Genomic DNA, 16,172 nt, shown 5'->3' on the forward strand with positions numbered 1-16,172 from the left:
ATAAGTTATTTCAACCAACCAGCATTGTAAAAGTATGTCAGATGAGCATTCATTGTTCTAAATATCAAGTTATTGAATTGGCATTTATTTAGAGTGCTTATTTTACCCCTAACCCCAAATGCAATAATATTGAGCTGGGAATGCTGTCACATATTTGCAATGCCAGCCTTTTATTGCCTGAAAACTGAGATTGCCATTTTCAGAAGAACCTTAGCTGCTGAGTGAGGTCCAGGGCTTCTTGGGTTGAAGAGTGAGACCATTTCTCATAATGAAAGAAAGCAAACCAGCAAGAAACAAAGGGGAATGAAAATGGAAAAGGAAAATAAGGCAGAGAAATAGCTGGATATAGTTCAGTGGTAAAGTATATGCCATTGTTCAGCCTGCCTGGTGTATAATTCCCAGAAACACAGAAATAAAACAGAGATACAATTAAGTGAAATATCAAAATAACTAATCATAATTATGCATTTTATCAAAAATCATGTATAGTCTATGGATAAATAGAAAACCATAAGTGGAATGGTAACACTCTTCCAGTATCCTAATAGTATAACATGATTTTTTTGAAACTTAAATTATATATTACAGTCTTATAATAGTGTGATCTATGTCCTCTCTGTTAGGCAAACTTCCTTTTTCATTTTACTTTAAAATTTCAGGAATTGCTTACTTTGACAATATAGTCTTAATATTAATGTTTGACTATTTTAAAAGAATACCTAAATTCATTAGGATGAATTATTTTTATTCTTCTCTCATTTGATATAACCCTTAATTCCTCCTCATCTTTCAACCCCCACTGAACCCAATATTCACTCCATGATTCCCTTCACAAAAGACAAGGCATCCCAGGAATATCAACCCAAATGGATACAAGACACAATAAAATGATTCACAAACCTCCCTCTCAAAGCTGTGCAAGACAAGTCAGTAGGAGGAAATATGTCCCAGAGCAGTAAAAAGAGTCAGAGACATCCCCAAGCTACTTTTAAGAGTCCTACAAACTCTTCAAGCAAACAACCATGACACATCTGTGAGTTCAAGGCCGTCCTGATCTATGAACCTATATTCAGCCTACACAGTGAGGCCCTGCCTCAATAAACAAACAAATAAATACATAAATAGTAAAATGTCATCTCAATGAATAGGTTTGTATGAAGAGGAAAATAGAGAAATAAAGTGTTGATCTCACACAAAAAACAAAGTATACATTATCAACATGACATCTCTGTCCACATGCATACTGTCCAGATATTAGTGGTGTCAATTCATTGGCTACCTTTCTCCACAGTAAACTTTCCTTTCCTAGTCATGCTTCATTCTTGAATAGTGTCATTGTACAGAACCCATGTTTAATTAATGAGATCTCATACTTTTGTTTGACCAAAGGAAAATATCTATTAAATTTATTGGAAATGTTCTGTTCAAGTTGTTAGACTATGTCCCAGATATTCATCAAAGTAATCATTTAAATGAATGAAGCCAGAGGTTTTTGTAATATGCTTTTAAGTTATAATAAAATATAGCTCTATTTGATTACTTAGCTTCTGCTTTGATCATTGGAAAACTTTTGTACTTCGAATTTAATGTCTGAGAAATATATGCGTGTGTGTAAGTATACTTTGAGAATTTTATAAAACATACTTTGAACATATTTACCTCATAGTTCCTTTAACACCTCAAAATCTGCCTTTTCATCTATAGCTCCAAGTTCATGTTCTTTCCTGTTTATTTTTTTTAAATAACCATTCCAGTCTAATTAGTGCTAACTCCTAATTTTGAACATTCACAGAAGAATTAACTCATCAGGGACCATATATACATAAAGAAAATCAACTCTTCCTATTTGAGCACCTATGGATTTCTAATAGTGCCTAAACTATCTGTAGAACTTAGAGAACACCTTCTTCTTCCATGATGTGAGATTGTCTGGCTTGACCATCTATTTGCATTAACTCTCTAGATATAACTGCTTTGCTGCATCCAGTAAACACTATTTTGACTTAGTTGTCCATCATCTCTGATTTTTATGACATTCCTAGTCTTTCCTCAACAACAAACCCTGAGTTTTGGGAGGGGTGAGTGCAATGTATGCATAGAAATGAACAGTGTGCAGTCTCTTATTCTCTGTAAATTAAGCAATAGTGGTTCTCTGCATTAATCACCACATACTGCAGAAAGAAGCTAGTCTGATGTATCCTGAGGCATCCACTAATTTTTAGGTAAAGAAAATGTCATTATGTGTTGCTTTAATACTGTCTCCATTAGCATAGTAACATGAAATTCTCAAAGGCCTATCACTTATCTATCCACAATTTTCTTCCTTTTACTCTAATAACAATTTCAGACCCAGACTTCATCTTTTGAAGTGGGTCATAAATCCTATTGCTGTCACTATTGTACCAGTGCACTTATTATGCCAAAACAATTGTTATTTTAGGTCCCAGGGTTGGTTCATAGTTGGGTACAGGAGAAATAGCTTTCTCCCCTGGTAGCACATTCCTGTTGAATACCCATTTGATTTGATCCTGTGGTTTAAATTTAATCCCGATTTGTTTGTTTGTTAAGATATTTATTTTTAATCTGTAAGTACCCGTGTTTGGTTTAAAGATGTTTTGAATTTTGATGTTGTCTTTGCAAGCAGTAACTCCAGATGAGTAAGGAATGAATGATGAAGATAAGTCCTCTAAGTTTCCCAGCAGGTGATTCACAAGGTAAAATCTTCAACCTAAGAAACCTTCTTGAAATTGATTTCACAATCCCAAAAATGAAAATTACAAACAAATAGACAAAGTACATGATAGGTCTAAATTTCTTTTGTTTCACCTTGCAATTATGGTCATTAGTGACCAACACACAAAATGAGTAAAATATTTAAGTCGAAATCTGATAATATGAATTTCCTGAATAATGCAGATTTGTAATTAAAGTGAAGCAAGTAACTTACAGTTTATATTGTGAGATTCTTTGTAGTTGTCAATCTCCTGGAAATTGTTGATAATGTGTCAAAACCAAGGTCATTGTTATTTGCCCCTAAACATCGTTTTCTCTGTTTAACTAGCTAAATAACACATGTAAGTATTTCAGCATGATCTATGATTTAAGAAACAAAATTTTAAATATATGAGAATCAATTAATTGCTTAATGATAGAAAAGTATATGTTTGTCTTAGATCAATTAGAAATTTACTTTTGAATTTTTTGTGCAGCTAGCTACTTGAAATATTTCTATTTACAAACCTCATTTAATTACCAATCGTCTTACAATTTCTTGGTTGAACCCTCAACAGCAGTCAGTATCATCTAAACAGAGAAATTAAAAACAGAACATCAAGCTGGTTTTACTTCAAGGCTCATTTAATATAAGTGATCACTATGGCAGCAAACAATAAACAATTAAAAAGAGATCCCATCTATATGATATATATCAAGTATTTTAATTGTCTTCATTAGGGATGCATGAAAAAGTCAAAAACATCTTCTGGTGGCAGAATGTAATGATCCAAGATATAAATATATCATCAAGGGAAAAAATAGCACATAAAATGCTTTCTGACTTGTCACCTGGAATTAGTGGCATCTCTCCATGATATCATTGTAATTGTCAAACCTTTAATTTAGTTATTAAATGTGGAGATGATGAAAATGCAGCCTGGGCAAAGAAGTCCAATTAACAGTGAAGATTATTCTGAGAAGTGAGCCACTGCTTTAGACACAATATGAGCTGTTTAAATTGCTTCTTACTAAGGAAATCTTGATAAATGTTTTTTATGTAAAAGGAAATTACAGACACTGAACATTATAGCACAAAGACTACAAGACTCTCCTTTAAAGGTAGATAACACTTTCATATGAAATCTCTTGTATTTGGGCCTTATTGTTATTTGAGTTTGTATAGACTTGTCATCAGAAAGTGACTAGAGTTTGTATAATTTTAACTAGCACCTTTATCATGTACCAATAAACTTTTTATATCAACTATTTTTGAGATAAGCAAAACCTCTCTGTATGCTATAGAGATACCTTGTAAAGCAAGATCATCTCCTGACAAGACACACAGATTACTTCACATTACTTTTAATATTCAGACATAAGTCCTACAGATTTTCAACCATAGGAGTTGCAAGCATGCAAAATTAGCACAGAGATTTTAACTCAGCATTTATTTTAAAATCTTATAAATGACAAATTTTCCATCTAAATTTATCATATTATTCTTAATCCACTCACCCAAATTTATATTACAATATGAATTAAAGTCATGCTACTTAGCAGCACTGTCTTTTGTCTCTAGTTATTTATGAGTAAAAAGAAAGTAAAAGTTCACCTGATTTTATAATTCACTTACATACATTCCATCTTAACAGTAAATGGTGTCCAGTATCTGAAAATATTACTGGAGAATTATTAATTAATCAAGGTCAAGTCTTGTGGAAAAAAGGAGCATTTCAAGTAATATATATCTGTTGCAAGTATCAGACAATAAATTTGCTTCTTTCATGGTAAGTAAATAGGAAGAGAAGATAAAATATCACTTAAGTAATAAAGAGCCTTCTCAGAATGCCCTATGCCAGCTAACTATTCAGCTTATCTAAATACAGCAAATTTCATGCATTTTTGTGTGTGGCTCAATACATGTTCTAGTAGTATAGTACTAAAAAGTTATACATCGTTTATGTGTCAGAACTATGATACATTTTAATAAAAGCAGAATTAATTTTGCAAGTCTTATTTAAAAAGAATATTTTTAACCTTTCATTAGAAGACCAGAGACAGCAGAAAGCCCTTGGGAAAGGATTAGAAAGCTAACTTCCAACAATCTTCTAACTTGTAATTGATGAGTAATTCTTAGTATGCATTCCCCATTGATTTTCTTGCAATAGTTTTGCTTGAAGAAAATTCAGTTTGAGTAATTCTGTCAAAAGGAAATTTGCCTAACTGTAAGCCTGTTTGAATATGCACCTACAGAGAACAAGGGCTTGCCTTTATCTAGTAACAAAATCTGTGTACCTTGATTTCAAATAGCCAATTTGGAGAAGACTTTCAGTCTTGAATGTACTTCTGAACACAGTGGTGCACTTGGTTCAATGTTTTAAAATGTTCCATCTCTTTTGAGTTTTCTACCTTTGTGCAGAGGTACCATCTAGTTTCCAAGATGAAACAAAAGTTCTCCTACCCAGCAGTACAGTGTCATAGCTATGACTGGCCTCTTATGGAAACAGAAGAAGCCTCATCTGTCTTAACAGACTGATACACCAATTTTATTTTTAATGGAAACATCCAATGTGATTTATAATAATTTATGTCTTAGTAATGTCATTAAATCAATGCCCTAGAAATTTCTTCCTAAATATATAAACTAATATTTCCAAGGTAAATATTTGGACATCTAAAGGACTAGGAAATATATACATGTGTGTCAATTGGCAAGTGGTGGGTCAATGAAAACTAATTACAACATATTTATGTAAAGGAAAATACTGATCCAAAAAAGTGAACCAACTGCTGCTCTATTCAACATTGTCAAATCCCAGAAATACTCTCAAAAAGTTAGGCGTAAAATAATGTACATTGTAAATCATGCATCTTATTGTACTGATGATGTTTCATCTGGGTACTAAAATGGTAAGAAAAAAAGACATGTTTGTGTTTTACTTGACTACAAATATGTAGTATAACCTCTGTTTTTAGAATGTAGTTTCATACACTAAAATTTAGTCAGTTATGCACCCAAGGCTCACATGTTTATTCACATGTAATACTTTCAGTACAATGTTAGAAAACATTAAAGATTTAAATGAAAATTAACTTTTTAAACTGCAGTTTTGTCAGGACTAGAGAGGTGACTGAAAAGACTAGACTATGTGCGCTTCTTGCTGAGGACACCTCACAACTACATGTAATTCTAGTTCTAGGATATCTGAGACTGTCTTCTAATGTCTACAGGCATGAACATGGTGCACACTCATATATGCATATGCTTTCAAATATGTGCTAATTAAAATATAGAACTCAAATACTGATAAAATATTTTACATTACTTATAAAATATATGGAATGCTCCATATAACTGGAAACTAAAACTGATTCAGCAGCTTAGGTATTGATAAAACAGAACTATGTGTGGTATTTTTTGTTGTTGTTTACTCTTTTTTTTTCTGAGTTCTTCTCAATGGTTTACTGTCTACATTTATATCTGTAATTTGACAGAATAACTACCATAACATTGATTTACACCAAATGAAGTAATTGATTTAATTTAATTGAGTGATAGATATTCTTAGATTCTCACATATTTGCAGTGTCATCACTCATTGCTTGCTCTTTTTAAAGTTGGCCCATGGGTTTCTTTGGTTTCTCCCATCTCTGCCTCCCATCTTACCACAGACATATACTACCACAGCCATCCATATGTGAATTCTGGGAATCTAAATTCAAGTCATCATGATTACATTGAAAGCAATATTACTGAATGAGCTATAACCTCAAAACCAAAATATTTCATGCCATGGTTGATTAAATCCATGGATCCAGATCTCAAGAATCTGAAATCTTACTGTATATTCATTTATGAAGCCTAACTTAAATTTCTAGGGTTCAACATACTCTGATAATAATTTTATAATTTAATAAAGCTGATATGTTAATGAGTATTACAATCATACATTTATACAGCAGTAATCAAGATAAAACAGAAACTTAAGACAAGGGATACAGCTCACCAGGTAGAAATACTTGTTGCACACATCTGACAACCTGAAGTCTGAACCACATAAAAGCTAAATGGTGGGAAGGCTGTCGTTTGAGTACTCCTAAAGTGAGATAGAAGGCAGAGTCAGCAGAATTCTGAGGAATCACAAGTCTTTTAAGCCTTGACTATGCAGCAGAGAGAAATCCTGCCTGCCTTACAAGTTAGAAATAAGTATCAACCTGTCAAAGGTAATTCCAGGCACACACACATATGCACTGGCACATGCCTGCACCATAATGCATTCAAATAAATAAAAAGTTCATGGACTCAGAAACTTGACAGAAAGCAATGTTGAAACTCAGAATGTGGCCAGTATAATTTCAAATTAATTTGTATATTTTTGAGTTAGCTCAAATTTAGATATATTTACCAGTAATATTTTCTCTTGCATTTTCTTCTAATCTGTATGTGTGTGGAACATCTAATTTTATTGCTGCTACTTTATTAATTTTAGGGTATAAACATAACTATGTTGGATATTTGTTTTGATACTTTTCATTTCTTTTTAAATTGTACTTCTCCACAGGAAACACAGATGGTAAACCTAAAATAGTTTATTATAACAGAAACACAAACGTAAAATGAAAATTATGGAAACCAAAATTATTCCCTTATGGTTTCTGGTATTCTAATAAGTTTACTGAAATTACAAGTTCTAATTTATATTTGTATTCAAGTAAAATATTGTGCTCCATGTATATGGGACTATTTTAGAGGATATAAGTGGTTATAAACTCATATGTTTTATTTTGTAATACAGGAATCATGTCAAGATTTTGATAATCACATGTCAAACATATTACCAATATATCAACAATGTAAGGACACATGTATTCTGAAGCATGATCTCTTGTTGGCCTCAGTGTATTTAAAACATGAAGAAAACAAAGTTTTGTGGGTGGGATGGGAAAGAAATTGTGACAGACATTGGAAAAAAGGAGGTTGAGAATCATAATATATCACATATAGTTACACAAAATTTTCAGACAGTAGGTAAATAAAATTTTAAATTATACATTTAAAATATATAATATTATGTTATATATTTTTAAATTTAATTTCCATTTGTTGTAACTTTCACTTCACTGTGTTTTAAACTTTTGAGCATCTTTTTATTTGTAAACGTGTTTTTTTTTCTTTTTTAACTTTTTTAACATACAGTAAAAATGGGAGGGGAAGCTTATCATGTACAATATTTAAACTACAATAAATTCCCAATTTTTCTTTGTAGATAGATCAAACACCTCCAAATATAGATTCCTATAAAAAGTGAGTACTTCACTTAACGTACATGGACAGCCTCAGGACAACCTGACATCAAGTCATCAGCTTGGCAGGCAACAAACTCTAGTGCCAAATGGAAAAATGGGCAGTTTCAAATAAACTTTAAACTAAGTTAACTTTTATAATTAAATGCAAAAAATAAATAAGATGTATGTATATAACATATCACTATAAAGAATGAATGCCAGGATATGTATAAACGGTGAACGAATCTCGTTAGTTTACTACAATAAACGCTGGCTACATAGAAGTGCATTTGCCGTGGAGCACTATGGGTGGTTTATGATTCACCTCATACTTTTGTTACCTTGAGGTATATAACACATGTGTACCAAACTCGGCATTCGTTTTCCGTTGCTGCTGGTATCAGATGACAAAAGAAATGTGTACAGTATAAAAAAACTTGAAAATACTAATGAATGAAAAATGTTTCAGGAAAAAAAATAGATCTCTTCATACAATTATGTACAGTATCACTCTGTAAGGTTTTGTTTCCTGTAAAGCAGGTCACTGGTCTACGGGAAGGTCAATTCGCCCTAGCGCATCTTGACTCCTCCTGCACTGCATTGTTTTGCTCTATTCTTTCTGTATGTGTGTGTGCAAGTGACATGCCTTTTCAAATGAAAAGTAACTCACATGTATAAAAGTAGTCTGCATTTTACAAACTGAGAACTAAGAAGAAATCATTGCAAATTAATGACAGCTGATTCAAGTGAACAAAAAATGACTTAAAATTTTAGTGACAAAAAAGAAAAACACATTTCATGAAGAACAAAGAAATGTCTGCTGAGTATTTTGTTCAGATGTCTCTGGATGCTGCTGTGTGTCCTGTGAGGGTTTGAGGGGAAGATTTCATAGCGGAAGGTGTTAATGTGGCCTGGATAGACTTGAGTGGGGTCCCCACTGGACTGTGCAACTTCGGGGGTGTCTATGGACTCTAGCTGCTTGCTCAGGAGTATCTCCCCATTGCCACTCAGAAGCTCTGCCTCTCGTCCTCTCTCCCCACACTTCCCTTTATCAACTGGCTCAGTTTCTACGATTTCAGAATCTTTCTTCCTGCTAAAGAACTTGTCCAAACAGCTTGTGTATGTGTTGTCCTTCTCCAAGTGCTCATCTTTCTTGAACTCACAACAAAACTGACTGATGAGGAAACACTCCTCCCTGAATGCTCACAAACTGGCTATCCCAAGAGAACTGATACAAGACTTGCAACTGAGCCAAATTAGCCATTCCCTTTTCTTGCTTCTCTCATCTCACTGACTTGGATACCAAGCTTTTCTTATTTTTTTAATTAAATTAGAAACAACCTTGCTTCACATGTCAATCCCAGCTTCCCGTCCTCCCCCCAACAACTAATCCGCCCAATCTCCCACCCCATCCCCTCTCTGCTCCCCAGGAAGTGTGAGGCCTCTATGAGGGATCTCCAAAGTCTGTCATATCATCCAGGGCAGGACCTAGGACCTCTCTCAAGTATCCAGGATGAGGGAGCATCCCTCCATGTGGAATGGGCTCCCAAAGTCTATTCTTACACCAGGAATAAATACTGATTTACTACCCAAGGCGCCAAAGTTTGGCAATGGCTCCTTAGTGACACCCATGTTCAGGGGAATCTGTATCAGTCCAATGATGGCCACTCAGCTATCTGTCTGGGGACCACAAGCTCCCCATTGTTCAGGTCAGGTGTTTCTGTGGATTTCACCAGCTTTATCTTGACCCCTTGTCTCATCACTCTTCCCTATCTGCAACTGGATTCCAGGAGTTCAGTTCAGTATTTAGCTGTGGGTCTCTGTCTCTGCTTCTATCAGGCACTGGGTGAAGGTTCTAGGATGGCATATAAGGTAGTCATCCATCTCAATATCAGGGATGGGCATTTAAGGGAGTGATGGGGAATGTACTTCTGTGTATGTTTATCTTCTTGATTGTTGAATAAAAAACTGTTTGGCCAATGGCAGCAAGTTAGATGGGACTAAGAGTCAAAGAGGATTCTGGGAAATGTAGTAGAGAAGTGGTGATCCAGGCAGGAAGTGACATAGCAAGGAGACTCATATTTAAGCAAAGGAGAAACAGGAAGTGTGCCCTATTCCCCTTGCTCCTCCAGCAGCAAGATGTGATCCACCGGCAAGGAGGGATGCCAATAAGGCGTCTGATAAAATAAGTCTTTTAAGATATATAGATTTATGATAATTAAGACTGAACTGACAGATGAGTAATCCTAGTCATTGGCCAAGCAGCTTTGAACCTAATACAAGTTTCTGTGTATTCATTTGGGCCTAACTCGTGCGGGCAGCTGGCGTAAAGCTCACACATGGTGGTGGGGATCAGGTGGCTTTTGGCAGAAAGATTTATCATAACAAGGGAGCCTCTCCACTATTGTTTAGATTGCCAATTGTTGTCATCCTTGTAGATATCTGGAAATCTCCCTAGTGCCAGATCTCTCCTCAAACCTATAATGTCTCCTTCTATTATGGTATCTCTCATCCTGCTGTCTTCTATTTTTCCCCAGCTCAAACTTCCTGATGCCCCATGTCCTCCTCTACTCTCCGCTTCTCTCTTTCTCCCAGATCTCTCTGCCCTCCCATCATGCTCCCAATCAGCTCATGAGATCCTGACCCATTCCTGTTCTCCAGGATACCATACATATCTCTCTTAGGGTCCTCTCTGTTTCCCAGACTCTTTGACAGTGGCATTTTATGCTGGCAATCTCCTGCTCCATGTCTAAAATCCACATATGAGTGAGTACATACGATGTTTGTCTTTTTGTGACTGGGTGACCTCACTCAGTATGGTTTCTTCTAGTGCAACCATCCATTTGCCTCCAAATTTCAAGATTTCATTGTTTTTTTCCCTGTTGAGTAATACTCCATTGTGTAAATGTACCATATTTTCTCTATCCACTCTTCAGTTAACGGGCATCTAGGTAGCTTCCAGGTTCTAGCTATTACAAATAATGCTGCTATGAACATCCTTGAACAGATGTCCTTTTTGTGTGATGTCCATCTTTTGGGAATATGCGTAAGAGTGGAATTGCTGGATCTTGTGGTAGACTGATTCCAATTTTCCTGAGAAATAGCCATACTTATTTCCAAAGTGGCTGTACAGGTTTCCACTCCTACAAAGAGTGGAGAAGTGTTCCTCTTTCTCCACATCCTCTCCATCATAAATTGTCATTGGTGTTTTTGATTTTAGCCATTCTGGCAGGAGTAAGATGGTATCTCAGAGATGTTTTCACTTGCATTTCCCTGATAGTTAAGGATGTTGAGCACTTTCTTAAGTGTCTATAGGCTATTTTAGACTCCTCTACTGAGAATTCTCTATTTATTTCTGTACCCCACTTTTTAATTGGATTATTTGGTGTTTTGGAGAGTAGCTTCTTGAGTTCTTTGTAAATTTTAGAAATCAGGCCTCTGTCACATATGAAGTTGCTGAATATTTTTTCCCATTCTGTAGGCTGCTGTTTTGTCTCCTTGACTGTGTCCTTTGCCTTACAGAAGCTTTTCAGTTTCAGAAGGTCCCATTTATTAGTTGTGGATCTCAGTGTCTCTGCTACTGGTGTTATATTCAGGTAACAGTCTCCTATACCAAATTCATGCAAGGTTACTTTCCACTTTCTCTTCTAAGATGTTCAGTGTTACTGGATTTATATTGAGGTCTTTGATCCATTTGAACTTAAGTTTTTTGCATGGCGACAGGTGTGGAACTATCTGTAATCTTCTACATGTCTGCATCCAGTTATGTCAGCACCATATGTTGAAGATGATTTCTTTTTTCCATTGTATAGTTTTAGATTCTTTGTCAAAGTTCAGATATTCATAGGTGTGTGGGTTAATATCAGGATGTTCAATTCGATTCCATTGGTCTACCCCTCTATTTTTGTGCCTATACCAAGCTGTTTTCATTACTATAGCTCTATAGTAGAGTTTAAAGTCAAGGATGGTGATGCCTCCTGAAGTTCCTTTATCTTACCGGATAGTTTTTGCTATCATGGGTCTTTTGTTCATCCATTAAAGTTAAGAATTGTCCTTTCAAGGTCTGTGAAGAATTTCCTGGTATTTTGATAGGGATTCCATTCAGTCTGTAGATTGTTTTTGGTAAGATTGCCATTTTTACTATGTTGATGCTACCTATCCAAGAACATGGGAGATTTTTCTACTTTCTGGTATCTTCTTTAACTTCTTTTTAGTGCCTCAAAGTTCTTGTCATACAGGTATTTCACCTGTTTGGTTAGAGTTACCTCAAGATATTTTATGTTTTTTGTGGCAATTGTAAAGGGTGATGTTTCTCTAATTTCTATCTCAGCACATTTATTGTCTATGTACAGTAAGGCTACTGATTTTTTTGAATTAATCTTGTATCCTCCCACTTTGCTGAAGGTGTTTATCAGCTGTAAGAGTTTCTTGGTAGAATTCTTCGAGTCACTTATTTAGACTATCATATCATCTGCAAACAGTGAAAGTTTTACTTCCTCCTTTCCAATTTGTATCCCTTTGATCTCCCTTTGTTTTCTTATTGCTCTAGCAAGAACTTCAAATACAATATTGAAGAGGTATGGAGAGAGTGGACAACCTTGTCTCATTCCTGATTTTAGAGGAATCTTCTTGAGTTTCTCTCCATTTGCTTTGATGTTGTCTGTCAGTTTGCTGTATATTGCCTTTATTATGTTTAGGTATGTTCTTGTTACCCTTGATTTCTCCAAGACCTTATCATGAAGGGGTGTTGTAGTTTTTCCAAAGGCTTTTTCAGCCTGTAGTGAGATGATCATGAGGTTTTTCTTTTTCAGATTGTTTTTATCATGGATTCCATTGATAGATTTTCATATATTGAACCATCCCTGCATCCCTGGAATGCAGACAATTTTATCATGGGATATCAAGCTTTTCAATTCTAGCTGGGACACTGAGCTACTAAAGTCATTTAACTTGTCAACAAAGTCAGTAGGCTCATGCTCGGAACTAAGATGAATATTTCCTGCAACAAAGGAGTAAATGCCAAAGCCCTGGCTCTTTTCCCTTTCCTTCTCTGCCGGTTGCTGTGATGCTTCCTCCATTGCTATCTGCACATAGTCCAATCCATTCCTCTTACACTTTGACTTGCCTATCTTGTCCATTTTATTTTTACTTTGTTCTTTCCAGTTAGAAAGATCTTTAGTAAGTTTGGACTCACAGTAATTGTTAACTTCACTCTCCCTCCAAACCAAGTTATCTAAGTGTGATGATGATCTTGTTTTTTAGTTACAGGTGTGGCTACACTTCAGATCACTGTACTTGTTCATGTGGTGATCCTGGTACTGAAAGTAAAACTAGACAAAGTAACTAGTGTCAAAGGCGGGATCCTCCAGATATTTCTCTAGTTTTACATCCAAGTATTTATGAGGATCCACTTGAACATCTTCTTCATCAGTTACATCAGACAGAGCTTTTGGATCAAGCTGAACCTCATGGACATCAAACTTTTTATGAATAGGGTAGTCATGCCCTGAGAACTGAAAATCATGATGCCTTTCCCAGGTATAAATGTGACTATGTGTTTCATCCATAAGCAAGTTATCACCAGCTTCATCTTCTCTGTGAAAAGGATGGTTTGAAAATGGTGCATCCATTTGAAAAGAGTGGATGCTCATGTAGGGAAAGGAAAGCACTTCCTCTGGTGTCATCTGGTCAATGGGACCAAATGTCAGAATCTGTTCTGGGAAACCCAGTGCCTCCCACTAATTCCTGGAAGAAGCTGAGTTATTGGTTTGTGTGGCTCAGTCATGTGGTTTTGAATGTAAATGGGCATAACACTGAGAAGCTCCTCATGCACAACAGGAATAGATTCAGTTCGAGCTCATGTTCACCTGCAGAGAAGGTTTTATCAGTCAGCATTTCAGCAAAGATGCAGCCCATAGCCCACATGTCAATGGCTTTATTATAATTATTAAGAGAAAGTAAAAGTCCTGGATATCTGTACCATTTGGTTACCAATCCTTCGGAAAGATGACCCTAATGGGAATAATGATGATACATGATCCATGCCAGACTTAAGTCACTTATCTTCAGCACCACGTCTTCAGTGTTAATGAAAAGATTAGCTGGCTTGCGATCTCTGTGCAATACATTTGCAGAATAAATATACTTGATGTAGCAGTTGATACATGAAAAGTCTTGCATGGTATTCCAGTAAAGGGTCCTGTGCTAGCATGTTTGCCAAGTCCATCTCCATGTACTCTTGAGAAATGTAGAAGCTTTTTAGCTCCATTAGAGAGCCCACATAGTCTACTAACTGGCTTCCACTGGGACCAAGAATCTTAAACACGTTCACAATGTAATCATGGTCAAGTTTTCTAATAATTTTGATTCACCGAGAACATGTTTAATGCTCTGGGGATTGGTGAGAACAATTTTCTTGATGGCTACTCTTTTGTTACAGTTATTGTCTACAGGAGAAAACAAAACACAAGCCATTATGTCCACAGGCCAATGGTTTTAAGTCCATGTACCTAGAGCCCAGAAAAAAACCATGAGTGTTCATGAGACTTTCAAATTTCTCTCCTATTTTGAAACCCTAACAATAATTGCCTTTTACTTTCAAATTTTTCAACTTTTGTAAACAAGGAAGAAAACTGTCATCAAAAGGAAAGATCTCTCAAAACGGGAGAAAAACAATTCCTTTTTCACATCATGATGGTTTCTTGATGTTCATTGGCAGACACCAACCAGGCCTGCTGTGTTTCCCTCAGACTTAAAGCTCAAATATCTCTATTCATACTGAGAATAAAAAGATTGCAGTGCTCATAGTTCAAGGAAGGGAAGCAACTCTTCAGACATTAAAAAAAAAAACACTCAAGAAACTCAAACAGAAATGAAATGACATAGTATGCACTCAGATATACTATGCTAGTCGACTTAACATGGAACAAAAGTGAATAAATATGCACTAGGCAGGCCCCTGTGGACATCCTCTCACAGTTCAGATTCATTCACTCTTAATAAAAAAGTAAAGCATTTGAGAAAATATTTTAAGAATTTCTTAATTGTATGATGTGAAGAACTGATCAATCTATTTTGTGTCAATATACCTATTAATTAATACATATATAAGAATATATGTTTATAAAAGATAGTTTAGCATTACTAAATTTCTGCAATTTGTTGACAGAGCTCAAAATACCATTGCTTTTCAGTCATCCATTCCTCTTTTTAACGTATCAAAATATATCTTGTATAAGAATGTATTCTCAATACACACTTATCTACGAATAGATATATTGATACAAAGTAAAGTAAATTTCAACAACTAGAATCATTATTAATGAAATCAAATTAGGCAACTTCTAAATAATGAGAGCTTACCTTGTCCCTTTACTGTATTATAGAAAGTTTCTTCAAGGTGTTAGAAAGACTGTAGAATCCTTTAGGATCAGGATTTTGTATTTGCCTTAAAATCTAGTGGAGTGATGTTGAAATTATCTGTCTTCCTAATCAAACATATTAAAAAGAATGGGCAAAAATATTTAGTAATATTTAAGAATGTAAAGAAAAATCACTTGGTAAGGCAGATATATATATATATGTGTGTGTGTGTGTGTGTATATATATATATATATATATATATATATATATATGAGAGAGAGAGAGAGAGAAGGACAGAAGACACAGAGAGAGGGGAAAGACAGATTCATATTTATTTGTCAAAATATAAGTGAGTTATGAAAATAAAAACAATAATACTGATTTTACAAAAAAAACACAGAATGGTTAATCATTCTGTATTCATGTTTCATATTACATATTTAAAAAAATTCTCTTAAAATTCACTTTAGAATGTTACTGACAAACATTATTTCACCAGTGAATTGAGTTACCAAAGCTTTGATAATAATATTTAACTACAGTAAATACTATGGTAACTCAAGCACAATACTCCTAACCTAGCCTGAGAAACTGGAGTTATATAAGCCTTTCATCTGGGGCTCCGAGACATCTTTATAGATATGAAAAACTGTAACATGAACTCTAATTGTTCTTAAAAATAAAAACCAGAGTCATCTATCAGGTGGTAAAGCTAAAAGATCAAAGAATCAAAGCAGCCACCCACTAGAGACCAAAGTGCAATCCTGTCCTCAGACTGCCTTCTCAGACTGCATCCTCAGACTGCCTGC

The 16,172-nt window shown here is 35.1% G+C and overlaps 1 pseudogene; it reads right to left on the reverse strand.

Moving 5' to 3' along the window:
• The window catches only part of LOC100752878, a 65,070-nt pseudogene that overhangs the window by 16,708 nt on the left and 32,190 nt on the right, over nucleotides 1–16,172 (reverse strand).

Source organism: Cricetulus griseus, chromosome 5 (genome assembly GCF_003668045.3).
Source record: "Cricetulus griseus strain 17A/GY chromosome 5, alternate assembly CriGri-PICRH-1.0, whole genome shotgun sequence".
NCBI lineage: Eukaryota > Metazoa > Chordata > Mammalia > Rodentia > Cricetidae > Cricetulus > Cricetulus griseus.